The sequence below is a fragment of the Martes martes genome (genome assembly GCF_963455335.1).
Source record: "Martes martes genome assembly, chromosome: 9".
NCBI lineage: Eukaryota > Metazoa > Chordata > Mammalia > Carnivora > Mustelidae > Martes > Martes martes.
Window position 1 is genome coordinate 127,249,012 of NC_137896.1, and position 19,060 is coordinate 127,268,071.

A 19,060-nucleotide genomic window follows, 5' to 3' on the forward strand; every position below is an offset into this window, starting at 1 on the left:
TTTCCTAGGGTGGCCACCAGGCTACAGTATAAGTCAGAGGAAAGAGAAGAGCTTTTGGAATCAGACCTGATTTCAAACCTCAGTTCTGCTATTTATTAGTTCTGTGATTTTGCTGAAATCACCTTAAATTGGTGGGGTTCTGTCTCTCCACCAGTAAGATGGGGACCGTATGCCCTATGTTGTACCCTTGTGATAAGAATCAAAAGAGATCATTTCTTCCTAAAAAAAAAAAAAAAGTTGACTCCTTATCCTCCCCAGTCTTATTTAGAACTACTTAAATATAGCTTTGGTCCCCCATAGAGTTCTATTAGAACCTTGTGCCTTGTGTATCTAGAAGTTTTAGGCACTCCTTCACCCAGCCATCCACTTCACAGATGTTGGGAGAGCATGAAGAACATGGCAGGTGACATTCTTGGTCTCAGGGATACAGCACAGAGCAAACCGTAGTTCCTGTTCTCATGGGGCTTGCATTCTCGTGGGATCGTGGGATGGTCAACAAGTAAACATATGTACAATATATCAGGCAGTGTTAAGTGTTATGGGAAAAAAATAAATCAGGAAAACATAAGTAAATAAAGCCAAGCCAGAGAGACGGAAAGTGGGGCAAGTGGGAACAGGATCCAAGGAAAGGCCTCCCTGCTTCGGCATCATTGGAGTAGGACCCAAACAGAGTGAGGGAGTGAGGCTCGAAGGAACGACAGCCTGAGGTGGGAACGTTCTCGGGCTTTAAGGGACGGCAAGCAGCCAGTAGGACTGGAGCAAGAGGAGCGAGGGGACAGGGGAAGGACGGGAAGGTAGAGAGAAGCAATCAGATCGCGCAGGGCCTCGTACTGAGCCCCCTGTAAGGTCTCGGGCTTTTATGCTCTGGCTGGCCTTTCCAGAGATCCCTCTCCCTTTTCTTCCTCTTCCCCCCTTTTCTTCCTTTTCCCCATTCCTGAAGCATCCTGAAGTAGAAGAAGGGACGGATGCTCTTGTCCCATAGATTATAAGCCACCCAGTCAAAAACCCATATTGGGCATTAGGTACGCAGACTCCGGAGACGCATGAATGAGATGGAGCCCTGCCCTAGGAGCCCGTGATCCAGCCCCCGTTCAGGCTGCTTGAAAAAGTCGCACTGACAAGTTAGGCCAAAGTGAGGCGCTGTTCTAAATCGGTCCCCGTGGAACCAGTTTGCTAGAGGGGGCATTTCCCGTTGGAACCTCCCACGGGTCACTTCTACCCGATTTCTTGGAATGCATTCACATAGTGTGTTACCAAGTCTTGCCTTCGGGGTAGAGAGGGGATCAGCTCGTTCAGCAAAGATGTGAGTGTTTATTCTGCGTGAGTGTCTGTGTAGACCCTGGCTACAGATGATGTCTAGATTCGCTCCCTGCCCTCGAGGGGTTGACGGTTTTCCTGGGAGACCTGCTAGGGACCAGACGACACTGTCTGTGTTGTAATAAGAGTGGATATGAGGGAGCCTGAGGAGAGGTTGCTGACCCACACAGAGGGGACAGAATGGGGCAGCTTCTGGGCCGTGTCGTCTCCATCAGTCCCAGAGGTGACGAGCAGCCAAACGGGTGAGCGGCGGGGAGGGCGGGCAATCTCAGGGAAGGGGTTTGGGAGTTTCCAGGCAGAGGAAAGGGATAAGCCAGGGCTGCCCGTTAGAGCTGCTGCGCCTGTCAGTCATTGTGACTGTGGAGCGTGAGGTGAGGCAAGTCTGAGGGTCCCAGTCAGAAGGGGAGGATGGAGAGCTCGCCGGGGGCCTCGAACACCCACAGAGGGTGTCGAGTCCGCATGAGGGCAGCTCAGACCTGTGAAGAGTCTTTGTCAAGAAAAGATAGATAGCCTGATGAGATCGGAGCATATGAGGCAAAGGGTCTAATTTTATTGACCCTAAATTTATTCTGATCAATCAAAAGCGGTTGGTTTTTAAAGTGCTTATTTTATACGCACTTCTTATAGAATCATAAGATCAGAGTTTCCTCGGGTGTTAAGTAGGTTCGTACGGATGGAGAGAATGAGGTAGTTGTCTGGGCAGATGCATACGCGGCCCTTTCTGTCGCCCTCGTGAATATAAGTGTTGGCCGGTTCGTGTGCAGCCTGAGTGTACACGTTGCTGGGAAGTGGCTAGAGCCTGAGCCTTGATTCTCACTGGAGAGTGGCTGGCAAAAGCCTGGGCTGTTCTAGCGGGAATGATGGAATTTAGGTCTTGATACATTTTCCTCCAGTCAGAAAGCAAATAGGTAAGAGCTATCTCTTAACCCTCTCCTAGGTGAAGGGGACAAAAAGAATGTTCTTTTTAGAAAGGACACAGTCGCTGGCCAGGGAATGCTGGAGTCCCTACCGTGGGTCGGACGCTATGCTAGGTCTGGAAACCATCAAGACAAATGAAGCGTGCCCGCCCCTCCAAGGAGGTCATGTTCATGACAATGACCGAGGATCCAGCAGTCACAGACACAGATCGTGGGCAGGAGCCCCATGCCCGAACAAAGTACAGAGAGGGAGGAGCGCCTGGGTGGCTCCGTTGGTTAAGCTTGTCTGGCTCTTGATTTCGACTGTTTTTGTTTTTGTTAAAGTGCAGAAAGGGAGCATGTTCTCTGCCCAGGGAGGTCAGGGAAGGCTTCCAGGAGGGGCCCAGTGAACTGGGCATTGAAGGGTGAGTAGGAGTTGGGAGCTGGCTGAGAGACACCCTCGGCACGGAATGGCACCGTGTAAATACAGGCCAACGTTCGAACGTCTGTGGTGGGGATGGAGAGAAGATCGCCAGAGTGAACAACCGACACATAATGCCCGCAGTCTGCTTTTGAGAACCCATTAGTAGCCGCTCCTCAGCCTCCCACCTTGTTCCCAGCAGTGACTAAAAATAATCAGATTGACTAATTTGAGTCGCTCTCTCCTCTGACCCCGTGGAGGTGTCAGTGAGCGGACTAGGCTGAGAGAGACCACGGAAAGAAGTGGCAAGAGGAGGAGGAGGAGGAATCCATCCCCGTCTTCCAGGAACACTGATGTAATGGTATAGCCTGCGCCGGCGCTCTCTGGTAGCAAAATTCAGCTTTCCAGAAAACTAGGTCTGTTGCTTCCCGGTGAAAACTGCCAGAGAGGTTTAGAACTGTGTCTGTCTCTCTAGCTTCCTCATAGGGGGGAAAATATATATATATATGTATACATATATATGTAAATGTGTGTCTGTGTGTGTGTACCCAGACACATGTATATATGTGTACACTCTGTGTGTGTCTATACAGGTATGTGTGTACACACACACGCACACACACATACTCAGGTATATATTGCTTAGAATCTATGCTAGCCTAACAGCCCAGCGCCGAAGCCCTCCAGCCACACGTACCGGCTGGGAGAGGAATGGATGGGGTAGAAGTGGCCTTGCCGACCTGCACGCTCCCTGGGTGTGCTGCGACCCGTGTGCTTCCCAGCACCAGGGGTTCACACACACCCCAGGATGTCCACTGACAGAAGAGGACACTGAGACTCAACCACGGGGCAGCTTGTCCAAGGCCCACAACTACTCGGCGGTCAGGAGTCAGGCCATCTGGCAGTTGTCCCCTCGCCTGCTGCGCATACTGGGCCGCCCTTCTGACAGCACAGAGAGGAGCAGCAGAGAATCACCCTTGGACATGGCTCCCACCTAGAACTCTGAAAGGCAGCACTGGGCAGAGCAGTGGCATCTCACCACGGAGTCTACTCCAGATCCCTGTGGTGTCGGCAAACTCTCTAGAGCTTGCCCTGCAGGTGTCTGTTTACTTGCTTCCAGGGATGGGGAGTTTACTACTTGATAAAACAATAAGTTCTCATTGTGGGCACTAGGGACACTTCCCTCCTTACAGAGCCATCTCTGAAACTAACCTTGTCCCATTTCTAGTAGGCTTAGTCCCGGGTTTTTTTGTTTGTTTGTATGTTTTGTTTTGTAAGCAATGTCTGCACTCAATGTGGGGCTCAAACTCATGACCGAAGATCAGGAGTAGCACACTATACTGACTGAGCCAGCCAGGCACTCCTTCATTCCTCGTAGGCTTAAACATCTCAACAGCAAGCAGTTTAGGGAGTGACTGTTTGCTCAGTTTGGAGTCTCCGGGAGACCCGGGCAGCCCCATGACGCACACCCCATCTCCGTTTCTCCTCCTGGAGAGCCAGGAGGATCCGCTAGGGCTTCCTCATCTCTCGCTTTTGGGGGGATCTGTCTGTTCTTCCTGATGGGTTAGGCTGAGTGGAAGACAGAGCATCTGGATTTCTTCTCTTCTCCCTCTAAGGAAACACCTCACTGTGCGCTTTCTCCGGCCCTCTTCGCTCCACAACCCTGACTTTCTCAGGGCAAGTAAGCATTTCCTTTGGATGCCCTTAACAGACAGAAGGTGAAGTTTGAAAAGAAGGGGAAGAAAGAGAAAAGGAAGGACGAAAAGGATGGCTGTGGCATCAGGGTTAACTCAGGTTCTAGACCAGGCTGTGGTCCTAACTGACCATTTGACCTTGGACACGCCTTCCCTCCTGCATCGTCACTATGAGGCGGTTGGGCTTGATGGTTCAGGGCTTTGCATTTCTGAACTTGACCCCAGAGAGAGTCCTTGCGTGATGCTGGGTCTTCACTCAGCCCTGCAGGATGCCGGTGTGGGGTGTGGGGTTCGCATCCGCCTCACCCCACCAGGAAGCGCCTCTGGAAGGTGAGAATCTGGACCCCTCACCTGACAGGCCTCCATCCTCTGGGACCTCCGAACAGCCGACATGGTTCTCAGACTGAAGGGGCTCGGCCTGCCACCCCACCCCCACCCCCATCCCGATGCCCTGAGCCCTGGTGTGGCCGCCATCCCTGTTCTGCTCCTTCTTCCAGTTTTCCAGCTCCCTGCAGCGCCGTGCGCCTTCCCTCGGCTGGAAGGTAGGAGAATCAGCTAGGAGTGCTTGGCTTAGCCCTGAGGGTGAGCCTGCTTTTCTCTGGCACTCGGAAACTGCCGGCCCAGTAGCCCAGGATGGGGACTTCATCTGATCTGCAAATGGGCAGAGGTGCTCTGGGAGAGATTTGTTACCGCGGAAAGCAGGCTGGGGACGTGTCTCCTCCACAGAGCTCGCTCCCCTGCACACCACCTGGCTCTTCTCCGGACCGTGCGGCCCATCCAGGGAGAAGGGGAACAGGGAAACCCAACATTCTGTCTTCAGTTGCCATTTCATGGGATTCCTGGAGCCTGGAAATGTGATGCCATCTGCAAAGGCACATGTCCCGAGTTTGGGGGAATGACATGATACTGTGCATTCGGCGAGGACCGCAGGCAAGGTTTGGCTCAGTAACACGGGGTCACTTTATGGTTCAGAGCTCAGACTGGAGCCACACCACCGTCTGGGTCAGAAGCCTCTTGTCCCGCCCGCTAGCTGCTGAGTTCGGTCAGTGACCACATCTCCCCTCCAGCAGTTTCCTTGTCTGTAGAGTGAGAAAGTCGACGGCACCTGCCATTCGGGGTTGCTGTGCTGGTTTGAGGAGCTAGTCTAGGTGTCTGTTCCGAGCGGTGCCGGGCACATGGTAAGGACCCAATTCATATTAGCTGGTTTTTATTTTGATCTGAAGCCTTCGTTGAATATCTTATTAAAAGTCAGTTTTGGGGATGCACTGTGGCTTCCAGCATTGAAGAGCTATTTATTAAGCGTCTTCCGAGTGCAGATCTGGTCGTAAAAGAAGGCATTTCGAAGCCAAAGTCAGCAACAGTGTTGAGCAGTCCAGTCTCAGACGTGGAGCAGCATGTGGCCATCAGAACGTATGAGGAGACCGGAGGCAGCAGGAGAGAGCCCTGAGCCCGAAGGCTGCTCAGGCCACCGAGGTGGTTCCAAGTGGGCGTGGTGGCCAGGAGGGGATGGAGGCTGGATGTCGCAGGCAGATGTCGGGTGGTGAGGAGGAGAACGCTCCACGGGGGTGATGGAGGGATGAGGGAGTCACTGGGAACGGGAGGTGGGGAACAGCTCGGGAGAGAGGGATTGCTTGGGAGCGCTTGTGCGTGTTGGTATGGGCGGGCCTGAGAGAACCCGGTGGGCTTCCCTCCACTTCGTCCAGCTCCACGTCGGGGTGGGGGGAAGCAGAGGGCTCCGGATGTGCTGTGAAGGCCCCACCACGCAGGCAGGACTGGAGCGGGCCCGCTGGGCCGCAGTGAGAGAGCACAGGCCCCTCTGTGTGCGCCAGGAGCCCCGGCCGGGCCTCCTCTCCTTGAAGGGCCGACAAAGACTCGCTTGTTCTCCCCTGACATCAGAGCTCGCCCTCAGGACTTCTCTGTTCTTCTGGGGCAAGATCTCACACAGTGATAATAGCCTGAAAGGGAAGGGCGGGAGCCAGGGAAGACTGGCTCAGGCGTCGCCATGCCAACGCGCTCCCCGGCAGAGGGCAGGGAGGTGGCGCTGGCCACGTGCGCCTGTGCCCCTCGTGGGTCCTGCCGGGACCAGTGCTGAGCTGGCGAGTGGCTGGTCTGAACGCCCCAGGGGGGCCACTGGGCACGGTTCTGAGGTGCCAGCTGATGGGCAGTAATGGACCGAGTATTGGGGGGCCAGATTAAGTATCACTGCATACACCGAGTTGATTTCTGTTTTTTGTTTTCTTCTTAAGTAAGCAAGTGTTGCATTTAAACACCCGGGTTTTCTATTTTAACGAACACTTATATAGAGTTTTGCCTTCGAAATTTCATAAAAACTTACTGTTTAGGGGCTCCTGGGTGGCTCAGTCGGTTAAGCGTCTGACTCTTGATTCTGGCTCAGGTAATGATCTCAGGATCGTGGGATCGAGCCCTGCATCAGGCTCCGCGCTCAGAGGGGACCCTGCTTGAGATTCTCTCTCTCCCTCTGCCCTTACCCCTGCTTGTGTGCTCACACGCTCTCTCTCTCAAATAAATAAATAAATACTTTTTTAAAAATTAAGAAGAAAAGCTTACTCTTTAGAGGAATCTGTAAGATCAGCTGGTCTAACTCTGATCTTTTTTTTTTTTAGGTGAATAGACTAAGGCTGGGGCGGGGGGTAGGAGGCAGTGTGAACAGTGAGGAGAATAAAACCTTCCCACCTATCCAGTCCCAGGCTCCAGGATCGGGATCCTGTGTATAGAGCACTTAGGCCAAGACCTGGCCCACAGCAGGGCTCGGCAAAAGCTGTCCCTGTGAACTTCCATGTGTGCCAAGTGGGATCAATAAATGAAACACTCATAAAACAAAATACATGTTAAACCAGTACAGGAGAAACTTCTGATTTTCTTCGTCCTAAAACAACAGCTTGCTTTTGAGCTACAGGGTGAAAAGGGGATTTGACATTGGAACTTCCAGTCCTTAGTCTAGGGCGGGGCTTCTCCAGGGTATGGCTGAGGCCGCAGGCTGGTCGGGGAAGGTAAGCGGGTGTCTCCACTGTCTCTCCCCGGTGCTTCCCACACTCCACTGGGCACCACAGGACCGAAGTCATTTCATTACTGGGCTTCTCAGCTGGTACCAACCCCAAGGGCAGCCTCAGACTTCGTTTTGGCATAAAAATTTGTCATCTTCAAGTGGGACTAAGATGCTACCGAAACCCTATCAAGCATCTGCAGGGCGGCGAGCCCCAAAGCAGATGGAGAGCAGAGCTCTCAAGCGTCGTCATTTGCGGCCACGGACACCAGCCCGGGAACCCCAGCTGCAGGTCAAGTTGAAATCAGGATAGTGCGTGGTTGAGTCATCGAGTGTGGGGCTGGCCTTGAACATAAATCTGGAGATAAACTCGGCGAGTTTGTTTGTTTGGTTTAACTGCGGTCTTGGTGGATCCATCCAAACAGGGAAGTCCCTCGGCGACTTTACTGGGGTTTGTGTGTATTATGGATTTCCTGCAGGAGCATCCTCTCTCCCTGAGAGCAACTTTGTCCGTCCGCGTAATCACAGCCTCGCACTGGGCTGCGGGACCGTCACTAATGGAGGATCTCCCGCTGTCCTAATTTACACTTCCAGAGGGTTTCCAGGTGTGCCAAAGTAAACTATAGAAACTCATTTTGATGAGCTTGGGATAGAATTTCAGGCTTCCCCTCCACCCTCCTCCATTTTTTCTTTCTCTTGCATTCCAGCTGGAGTCAAGGTGATTCAGCCACAAGCCATGTTTCCCTTGGAGGAAAACATGACTTGGGAAATTAGCGAGAGCAGATGGGGAGGCTGATTACTTACCCAAAAGGTGGAGTCTATTGATTTTATTTCCCCCAATTGCCATGGCTCCCCTGTTGGCAGCCTGGTTAAGATCAGTGCTTTGGAAATGACCTTGAACGGGAATTAAGTGAGTTATGGTATTAAGTAAGCATTGGGTCGTACAGCTGCGAATCTGAACACTTTTTACTACGAAGAGGACAGGAATAAGGTTTAGAAAATATCCAGGACTTTGAACTCAATCCCGCTGAGTTGTCCTTTTTACAACTTCTGACTTTGTACAAAGGCCCTACCCTGACCTGGTCTGGCAATTCTAATGTGGGGCGAGAATGCCTCTTAGTGGACAGACTGTTAACTGCAGGCTCTTGCTTTTGCCCGAAGAAAAGCTCCAAGAAAAAAAAGCTCCGTGCGAGAGGAAGACATCACTTTCACAATTCTTTAAACTAAACAAGGTACCTGCTTTTGAAGGGCATCATGAGAATCAAATGAGATAATTTGTGAGCAAGCTTGAAACAGCATGGAGCGCGGGAGTATTGTTGACTGTGACCGTGGTCATCTGACCATGAGGACTTGGGGAAGCAGGGGATGACCCAAGTGGTCTTTGGATCCCCCAGGATTTCGGTTTCAGGGCCCTCTGTGTGGGCGGTGACCTGTGGTAGGAAAGGTGACCAAAGCGGCCCCTCGTCCCCTGAGCCGGGACTCTTCCTGCCGACCCACCTGCCGGGGGGTGCTTTCTCCCCGGGCAAGAATTTTGAGTCCAGGAGGCATCTATGGGGGTGCCTGGGTGTCTCAGTCAGTGAGCGTCTGGCTGTCGATCTTGGCTCAGGTCATGATCTCAGGGTCCTGAGGTCCAGCCCCACGTCGGGCGCCACACAGAGCAGAGAGTCTGCTTAAGACTCTCTCTCCCTCTGCCCCTCCCCCAGCTCGCCCGCACTCTCTCTCTCTCGCTCACTCTCTCAAAATAAATAAATACATAAAATCTTTAAAAAACAAAGAGGCATCCACAAATGGGAATCACAGCCCTGAGACATATTATTTTGTCATTTCTGTCCCTGACCTTGGGCTTCTCCCAGCTGGGCCCCTGCAGCCTGTTGGCAGGGCCCAGGGCGGGGCTGGTCACAGGCTTCTCTTCGTGAGAGCGAGTCGCGGGCTACCTCCTCCGAGAGCCGGGGAGGCAGGCTATCTCCGAGCCTGCCGCCGGTCTTCACTTCACTTGTGCATCCCCGAGGCTGTAGTTTGCCTTTCAGATGACTCCAGTTTTCTTTCTTTCAATTTTCCAGCATAGCCTGAGATCCCTGTCTGCCTCTCCATATGCCAGAAACTAGTTATATCTTTATTAAACTAGGTGAAAGGGGGAAACACATTTCTTCTCTCCCTCCCTCCTTCCTGCCCTTCTTTCTTTCCTTCTCTCCTTCCTTCCCTCCCTCCTTCTTTCCTTTCTTCCTTCCTTTCTCCTCTCCCTTCTTTCTTTCATCCCTCCCTCTCACTCTGTCTCCCCCTCCTGCCTGCCCATCCTCCTTCCATCCCTCTTTCTCTTTCTAAGTAAATGGCTGGGACTCAGGAGATCTTGGATACCGATTTTGGCCTTCATGCTGTCATTTCTCCATTCTTTTTTTTTTTTTTTTTTTCATTTATTAGCGAATACATATTCCCCGAGCGGCCTGCTGTGGATTCAAGCATAAGTCTTGACTCCTGTCCTGGAGGTTTTCACCTTCTAGGAAGAGAGGCAGACAGGTAAGCAGGAATGACTAGGAGGGGTGGCGTGTGAGGGATCCCGGGGTCTGATGAGAAGCAGAGGGCAGGGGACATGGCCCCCACCCAGGACAGACCCCTGGCCAGTGGAGGATGGAAGTCTACTTGGCAGAGAACTATCTTGAGAACAGGTGTAAATGCTTGTAGCAAAACCGGTCCCACTACTTCATCATGAACAGAAGACTGGGATCTGCCCGGGGATCACAAAGCTGAGCATGTGACAGTTGTCACTCCCAAGATCCCTCATGCCCACTCCCGCCAAGAGTGTGTGATCTCAACAATGAGGAACCGAGGCTTGGCTTCCATCCAGCTCCTTGGTCTCACCAGTAGCCAGATGTCCACTGAGAGCTTCTCCCTCCAGACTCCAACGCTTCCTTCTACGTGAGAACTTTCCAGTTTATTCCAACCCAGATAAGCCACCTCTCCTCCTGCTCCCCTTGTCCAGAACACAAACCACAGTCCTCCCTAGAAGATCCCATCCTTTATGGTGGGCTTTGTACATGGCTTCTTGCCCGCACTGAACTGTGCTTTGCAGTGACCGAGTCTTACTGAGCACAGGTCTCTAAAATAAGCAAATGTTCATGTACTTCTTCATTAGACCATTCACCAACTTTCTATACTCTCTGAAGGACTCGGCTAGGTATTGAGGATACTAGGGTCCTCGGAAGGAAGAGGTCATTTAAACTCGGGAGCAAGTGGCCTGGGTGAGCAGAGATGTTGGAAATCTTTGGCGATGGGGCATCAGCTTAATTATATTGAATATAAATTGATAGGTAGCCCAACAGAACCAGTAGAGTATTGCCAACTAAACAAAATCTTTGGTTAAAATAGTACTTTCTAGAAATTTTGAAAAAGCTTATTACTTATTCCAACGAAATGCTGCCATTTCTTGGGCAATGTAACTAGACTTCCAAAGCCTTGGGATCTGTGTTAAGATCACTGTTTTGTCATCATGTGGATTTTTTTTTTTTTTTTTGAAATTTGAAAGCCAAAAGACAGAGCTTTGGTGTTTGCAAATTATCCCCAACCTAGGGCCTTGATGTCACAATTGTGCTATTATTACAGTTGCGGCGAGAGCTGATTTGGGCTTCTCGGGCTGGGACATGGCAGATCTTCTTCAATTGCTTCTCAAATTCCAAAGGAAAGGGGTCGGAATAAGAGAATGTTCTATTAGATCTTTGGAGACACAGGAGAGATGAAGCCAGGCTGTCCGAGCATGGCTTCATAGAGCTACTTTGGGGCCGCTTTGTTGTAGATACGAAAATCATTTGTAGTTTGCACACCCACGTGTTTCATGACATTTGCTGCCTCCAGCGTGCGCAAGGGCTCAGACCAGTTTCTCTGGAGTCGTATCAGCATTCCGCCAGATTCCGGAATCATTGCTGTTTTTCACAGGCTAACTCTCTAGCACTCCCTGATGGCAGCAGTGGCCAATTCACGTACAGCACGGGACATTCGAAAGAGCTGGGGGTCTGTCGCCACTGTCCTTGCCAAAGAACGTGAAATCTAAATGGCTTCGAGGAGCAAGACCAGGGCAGCTTTTGCAGAAAGTGCTGTCAGTGGGGACTGCTGTGAGTGACATGGAAAGTGCATCCCCCGTTCTCATGAACTTAGCTCATGATCTGACATTAGATTTCCTGGATGCATGTTTGGAAATTGTTGCACATTTTTACTGTACAAAATCCTAGGACACTGGGACAGGGCGGACTTCCCAGTTCATTAGGCCAGTCCTTGTGGGCAACAGATGATAAGGATGAGGCTCAGAGCCGGGAAATGACCTTCCCCAAGGTTCTCCAGCAAATGAGTGGCTAAAATGAGATTAGGATGCCGAGCCCCTGGCTCTCTGTGCACTTGGTGGCTTTACAGAGGCATTATGGTCAATGGCATGTCCTGTGTCCTTTAGGACTTGGGTGACACCATAACCATCTGACCTATCCAAGATGTCAAGCTGCATGTCTGCCCAGGAATGTCCTTGCTCCTGCTCTCTCATTGCAAAGTTCCTGTATCACCAGTCCTCAGCTGAGTCTTCTGACCTTCTCTCCCTCCCTCCCCTCCCCTCCAAAATACTTTCTGTTTTACACCTTCATACTGTTCCTTATTAGGACCATGCTCACTGGCCAGCATTTCCCCATCCCCTGCAGTGACAACTTCTCCCTCATTCTTATGCAAATGACCTGACAGCCTCTCCTCCGGAGGGATATGGAGGAAAAAAGATAGCTTTTGTGGACAGAGAAGCTCCATGGGCTCATGGGAGTTCTGTTCATGAATGAATGATCATGTGTGGCGTTCCTACTATGTGTCAGGCCCTAGTCTAGGAGTTGAAGGTACATATGTCAATGGTAATAGAGATGTAAAGGAAAAATAAAGACAGTGACTAGGGTTGGGGGAGGTTGGTGGTGAGGTGAGGTGAAATCCTATTTTGGACTGTGTGGTTAGGTTGGGCTCCACTGAAAAATTAACCCTGAACAGAGGCCTAGAGAAAAACCATGCAGATGTATTAGAGGAAAGCATTCTGGGTAGAAGGACTAACAAGTGCAAAGGTCCTGTGGCAGAAAGATATGTGGTAAGTTCAAAATCGAAAAGGTGAGGAGGCAGAGATGGCTGAAGCAGAGTGAAGGAGGGGAGGTTGTAGGAGATGAACCACGTTGAGATACCATCACAAAGGTACTTGTGGACTATGATAAGGATCTTTTACCTTACTCTAAGTAAAATACGACACTGCTAAAAGGATTTAAGCAGAGTGACACGATGCAACTTTAAAATATCATTACCGCTGCCAGACAGGCAATTAACCAAGTGATTGCGAGCAGGCAAGAGCAGGGCTGGGAAATCTGTTTAAGGGGCAATTCTGATACTCTGGGCAAGAGGTGATGGCTTGTGGCTTGGTCTAGCGCACTGGTGATGACAGGTGTGAGAAGCAATTGGATTCAAGGTACATCTTCAAAGTATAGCTGATGGGATTTGTTAGCTTGGTTATGGGGTATGAGAGAAGGAGAGAAGTCTAGGATAACACCAGCCTTTTCGGACTGAGCATTTGGACTGAGCATCTGAATTGTCCCTGGCTGAGTTAGGGAAGACTGGAGCAGGGCAGGTGTAATTTGGGTGTGTTCAGTTTCAGTTGTTTATTAGAGTCAAGTCATCTATTAGATATATGAATTGGGAGTTCAAATGAGAGGATTAAAGCAACAGATACGAATTTGGAAGTCGTCAGCCTCCCTCTCTAAGATGGTATGGAAAACCCTCACGGATATCCGTAACTGCGCAGGAAAGTGGGATTCTTCATCATGGCCTGGAGGACAGAACTAGGGAGGACAGAACTAAGAACAGTGGTTGGAACTATAAAAAGAACAAGAGTAATAGTGAGTTATGTCAGCTACCGTTCATGCATCTGGCTGCTTACCTATGGTTGTCTCATTATTTCCAATGGCCACCCTTGAAGAGGTTGAAATAATCTCTGTTTTACTCCTATCTAAACTCCGACTCAGGGAGGTTATAAATGTTGTTAAGCAACATTGATTAAGACCACCCAGCTCATATGCTGGCCGGGATTCAACCCAACTCCGTGTTGCCGTTGCCATGCAGAACATCAATCAGGAAGCAGATCACAGCTCACCTGAAGGAGTTCAAGGAGTGCTGCCTCTGCCGACAAGGCACATGATGTAAAGCAAGGTGTGGGGGGGGGGGGCGTGCAATTTGAAAAAATCATCAGAGATGAGACACAAGACAGAGTCATGCTTCCGCTCTAAATGCCGGCTACAGTTTAAAGCAAAGACATTACCAGGAGGCGCTTGTTGATTTCCTTTCCTAGTCCCAGAGGTCAAGGACAACACCCACCCTCCCGGAGGCAGGTGTGCATTGCACACTGGCCATCGGCAGGCACCCCACCCTGCTATCCTCTAGGGTAAGCCAGGCCACAGGCAAATGAGTGCTGTGGACTCATCTAGGAGAGTAGGATCTGACTTGTCCAAGGTCTGAAGCTAACACATGGTACCGTAGAGATGTGAACTAGGCTCTCCAGATCCCCCAAGCTCCTGCCTGTTGCACTGCAAGACTTAGAAGGGAAAGGAGAGAAGAGGCTGGGATCTTGAGAGCACCATCAGCCAAGTGTCCCTGGCATGCAGTTCCCGAGATGGCCAGCAGAGGGGGCCACGCGCCCGGGTTTCTCCATCCCACTGCCCGAAGCCATGTTGAATGAGCAAATGTCTGCTGCAGACTATGAGATCTAAATGTCTCCTTGGCAGGAAATCCTCGAGGAGCACTGCGGGGTTGTGCAAACAGCCTTACAATGTCCGCTTGTGTGTGTGCACTCGGCTTCGCCTGTGTCGCCCACAATGCTCTGTTTTTTTTGGATAATGGGGCTCTGTGGACCCATACGCCTTGTCATGCAAAGGGAGGGACCTGTATTTGTCATAAATGGGCTCTTGTGTGATTAATAGCCAGGCCGTGAGCGCGCAGCAGCCGTGCAGCACCCGGCTTCACGTCCTCATGGAGGCGGTGATCTGAGTGGGCTTTCTTCTTGCCCAGAAACAGCAGCGCAGTATTTATTGCTAAAAGGGAAATGACTTGTTTGCATTGTGGCTGCAGTTTCTGCTCTGCACGACAGGAGGTGCAGGAAACGAGTATCTCTTGTCAGGGGCCGGCTGTGGGCCGATAACCCCTCCAGCGACCTAGACGACCTAATCGGCATTACCTCCACTTCCTCAAAAGCAACCTGGCAAAGGAAGTGTTATGATTTGCATTTTACAGATGAGGAAAACTCCGCTTCAGAAAAGTAGAAGGACTTGCCCAAAGTGTCCAGAACACATGGTAGTCCCACCAAATGACTTCCTCCTTTTCAGTGTGGTCCATGATCCACACACGTGAAGATGCCTGCCTTGGCCTATACACTGAAATCGGTGATTTTAAAGCAGATGAGGAATTTCCATTCCCAGGCTTCGGTGTGTTTATAGTACCTCCTGGAATTACATGCAAAAAAAAAAAAAAAAAGTGGGTCTGTGGTTGTGTGCATTTCCCCGAGAAGGCTGACTTCCATGAGATTCTTGAAGTCATCCGCGATCGTAAAACAAATGAGGCAGGCACCCGGGGATATTTCTATTTTGGGAAATGCTTCTTTTTCTCTGACCTCTTCCTTGTACCCATGACTATTTTCTCTGTTGAGTGGATTCCCAGCTGACATCTCAGTGCCGTTCCTATGCCGTGACTGCTCGTCTCATTCTTCCGATCCGTGTCAGCAGACCTAAGGGAGGGGGGCTGTGTGCCTGCCGCGCGGGACCTGCGTTTGGTGCCCCGTGGGGAGGAGGAAGGAGGATGGATTGAAATGGGTGACATTCTGAGAATGAAGAAGACCTAGTCCCTGCAAGAACTCACAGCAAGGAGGGGGGCTTATTCAGCCTGGGGGTCAGGTAGGAGGTTTCTGGGAGGACATGCTATTTGATTTGGGTCTTGAAAGACAGACAGAACATCTGTAGGCAGAGGAGAGGAGAAGGGCATTCCAGGCGAAAGGAATAACATAAGCAAAGGGAGGGGAAAAAAAAAAAAAAAAACAAAAACAAGAAGGAGGCCAGAGCTGTTGGCACTGTCCATATTCTGGTGCGACCAAAGTACATAGCGTTCAAAGAGCTGCAACTTGAAAGGGAGCTCTGGGTCAGATGTTATGGCCCTCAGTAGCATGTTTTTAAAAATTGTACTCCTCTTAATTTGACAGCCAGCTTGGAAAGCATGGATGCTAAAACGCACCTTCCTTCCCCTCAGCTAACCCCACGTCCCACTCAGCCATGGAGTCTGTCTCAGGAAGCACCTGGCTTGGATGCCACATCTCCCGGTGCTCAGCAAACCCTCCCTACTCACCTCTCCCGTCCCTGCCTCGGCTGATGGTCCTCGTCACTTGCTTGGGGGTTCAAGCCAGGGATTTAATTGGAAATGTTAGTTTAGGGACACCTGGGTGGCTCAGTTGAACATCCGCCTTCGGCTCAGGTCGTGATCCCAGGTCCTGGGATCGGGTCCCGCAGAGCGTTCCTTCCTCAGTGGGGAGCCTGCTTCTCTCTCTGCCTGCTGCGCCCTGTGCTTGTGAGCGCTCCCTCTCTCTCTCTCTCTCTCTCTCTCTCTCTCTGATGAATAAATAAATTTTTAAAAATCATTTAAAAATGTTGATTTGGTCTGCTGGGGACAATACTTTGAAATCAAGCCGACGGCTGGCTTCAGAAACTGGAAACCAAAGCAGAACCACTCCTGTCTGTGAGATTTCAAGGGAGGTTTTCAGGCGCTTCGCTGCCCTTCATGCTTGAGATGGAATGGGGCATGACAGCCTCCCTTGGCTTCAAATTCTTCAGGTTTTTAGTATGCCAAATGGCTTTTGTTGGTCTTTTTGACACTTCCCTAATTTTTTACATTCCAGCCGCCCCCCCCTCCCCCAGATAAATTTGATCTGGGAAGTAATACCCCTAATGCTTTGACATGCCAATTCCAAATCTCCTTCGGTGTACAGATGGGCCCCAGTTTAAGAAAACTCGACATCTGAAAATCTAGACTTACGCATGAAGTCAACCCACAGCCCTGGGGTGGGTGGGATTCTCCAGGCGGCTTTCACTTCCCAGAAGAATTTCTTCCAATAGCGGCCCCGTCCGTGTCAACCTGCTAGGACGTATTTCATCCGCTGACAGGGAACTGTGGAGGCAGAGAAACTTCAAGCACGAATGTTGTGGGACACAGCTGCCCATGGAATGAAAACCAGGCAGAGACAAGGGGAAATCCTTTTTTTTTTTTTTTTTTTTCATGTTATATTATAAGGTAACAGACATGGAAGAGATTTAACCCACCAGCATCCATTTTGCATGTGGCATTTCCTGTGACACCCTCGGAGACGAGTCTGTGATCTGAGGTGCTTGGGGTATCTGGTGCTGCATTAGTGGGGGTGCGAGGGTGGGGGTGGGGATGGTGACTGGGGGCGATAAGGAGATACTGTGGCAAGCAGGAGGCATGGGGAGGGGCGGATCTCGGGGAGATGTGAAAGTGACGTGGACAGTTTGGGATAGAGAATGGATCTAGGGAGTGTAGTGGGTACAGAAATCTCAGATGACACTCGGGTTTCCGGCTCATACAATTGGTTGAATGACGATGCCTTTCGCTGAATAAGGGAAGGGAGGGATATTTGCGGCAGATATTAAAACCCAAACCCAAATTGCTGTGCTTTCAGGAAATTCACTTAGATTTGTGGGCCTAAAGGTGAGGAGGAAGGTCGAGTTTGGGGCTAGGGTTTGAGAAGTCTTAGGAAGTCTTTCAGGCAAAAATTGGGAGTCCAGAGGGTGTCACCTAGGAGGCCGGGAAAAGTGGGAAGAGAGACAGTTGGAGACGGACATTTGAAGGTTAGATGGAGGAGGAGGAAACTTAAGAAGGAACACTGAGGGAGGGGAGAGGAGAAGAGACAGGGGAGCAGAATCAGGGAGGCGGGTTTGACCCAGAGCACGTCCAGCAGGACCTCTCGGCAGCTCGTCCCTGGGAGGAAGGGGGGCTGGTTGCTTGTTGAGCTGCTTACCCGAGAGGGAATTCTGGAAAAAGGAGATTTATAATCCAAGAGGACGGACAGTGTTTAAATCACTGATGGTCTGGATAGCCCAAATTTTAAGTAACTTCTTGGTGTTTCCTTTCAGTTTCTAAACTGAGGCCATCCCAGAGAAGTCGAATAAATTAACCACCAGACAAAAGACATTTCCAAGACTAGCGGTTAGGTCCTCAGGCTGCTGGCTCTGCAAGGGGTCACTTTCCCTTTGAAATTAGGCAGAACTGGCCTGGGTGGGCTGAGACTGTCGGCCCTCCTCCTCGGTCAGGGGCAGGTTGACCAACCCGTTTGCTCATAACCGTGTTCTTTTTTTTTTTTTTTTTAAAGATTTTATTTATTTATTTGATAGAGACACAGCGAGAGAGGGAGCACAAGCAGGGGGAGTGGGAGAGAGAGAATCAGGCTCCCGACTGAGCCCGATGTGGGGCTCGATCCCAGGACCCTGGGATCATGACCTGAGCTGAAGGCAGATGCTTAGCAACTGAGCCACCCAGGTGTCCCCATAACTGTGTTCTTGATTTCACAAGTAGAAGGGAACAAATTTACTAATGACTTCCCAGCGGTGGGCTTGTCCAGAGCAAAGCCCAGTCGGGTTGTTTCCATCTTCACGAACATCTGAAATTGGGGGACATGTTGACTTTCATTCCTTAAAAAAGAATTGGATTTTGCCCTCATTTCTTGGAGGCTTTTTGCTGCTTTAATACTGATGTTTATGGGGAAATTAGCTATGATGAGATTAATAGTTTATTTTAGAAAACTGAGCTCAGATATTGAAAGGGCTATTTTAAACCTGCACTTAATCGTTCTGTTCCATAATGGTGTCTCTCTCTCTCTCTCTCTCTCTCTCTCTATATATATATATATATATATATATATAATTTTTTTTTTTGAGAATTCCCACGGATTTTCTTACGACTGGACTCTAGCAGTTTGAATTCCACGGGGAATGCCAAGCCCTTTTGAGGGACACCATGGTATTAATGATCGATGAGAATATTCAAGGCATATTCCCATTTGAGTGCCATTACTTGTAGTGTTAAAACGTTTTGAAAACACATTTTAGCCATTAACTCATTTTTATTGTCAGATGAAAGTGCTTTAATAGACTCACTCTACTTCAGCTTTTCTCCTTCATCTCAGAATGAACTCATCTGTTGGATTCTTGGCAACCCATTCGGCAACACAACAGACAACCGTTACACAAGTGGCAGATGGAGACGGGAAGTCCAACCCAGCCCAGTTATCTAAAATTGCTAACCTGGTTTAGCAAATTCCAGCTGAATTTATAAGCTGAGCTATTTCATTCCATTGGTATATATCCCCCTCTCCCCCCAGCAAAACAGGTGCTTATTTTGTTTAAGCAATGTATCTTTATTTTAGTCGAGAGGTATTTTTTTCAGGTTGAAAGGTAGATTGTCTTACTAGCCCTCCTGAATTCACAGATAGTCCCAGAAACACTCATAAATTTGGAGATGGCCTGCTCTTCTCTGTTCTGCTGGGCAAATCTTGGAGCACTGTTGTAGTTAGAAGGTCAGACTTTAGATAAAGGCTGGTAGCAGGATCCAGGGAGAGGCAATGGCCTGAGAGCAGAGACCAGGCTCCCCCTGGAGCTCTGTTCCCGAGTCCGGGCAAGTAACTGAC

At 50.1% G+C, this 19,060-nt stretch overlaps 1 protein-coding gene across 6 annotated transcripts in view; it reads left to right on the top strand.

Annotated features, from left to right (window-relative positions):
• Positions 1 to 19,060, top strand: part of CYRIA (CYFIP related Rac1 interactor A) — a 105,603-nt gene that overhangs the window by 46,975 nt on the left and 39,568 nt on the right. For 3 of the 6 annotated variants that reach the window (XM_080814334.1, XM_080814333.1, XM_080814336.1), the window contains one exon: positions 9,751 to 9,846. The exons of the other annotated variants lie outside the window; for them this stretch is intronic. The gene's annotated coding sequence lies outside the window, so the exon portion shown is untranslated. The remainder of the gene's footprint in view (positions 1 to 9,750; positions 9,847 to 19,060) is intronic. 6 annotated transcript variants of the gene reach the window in all.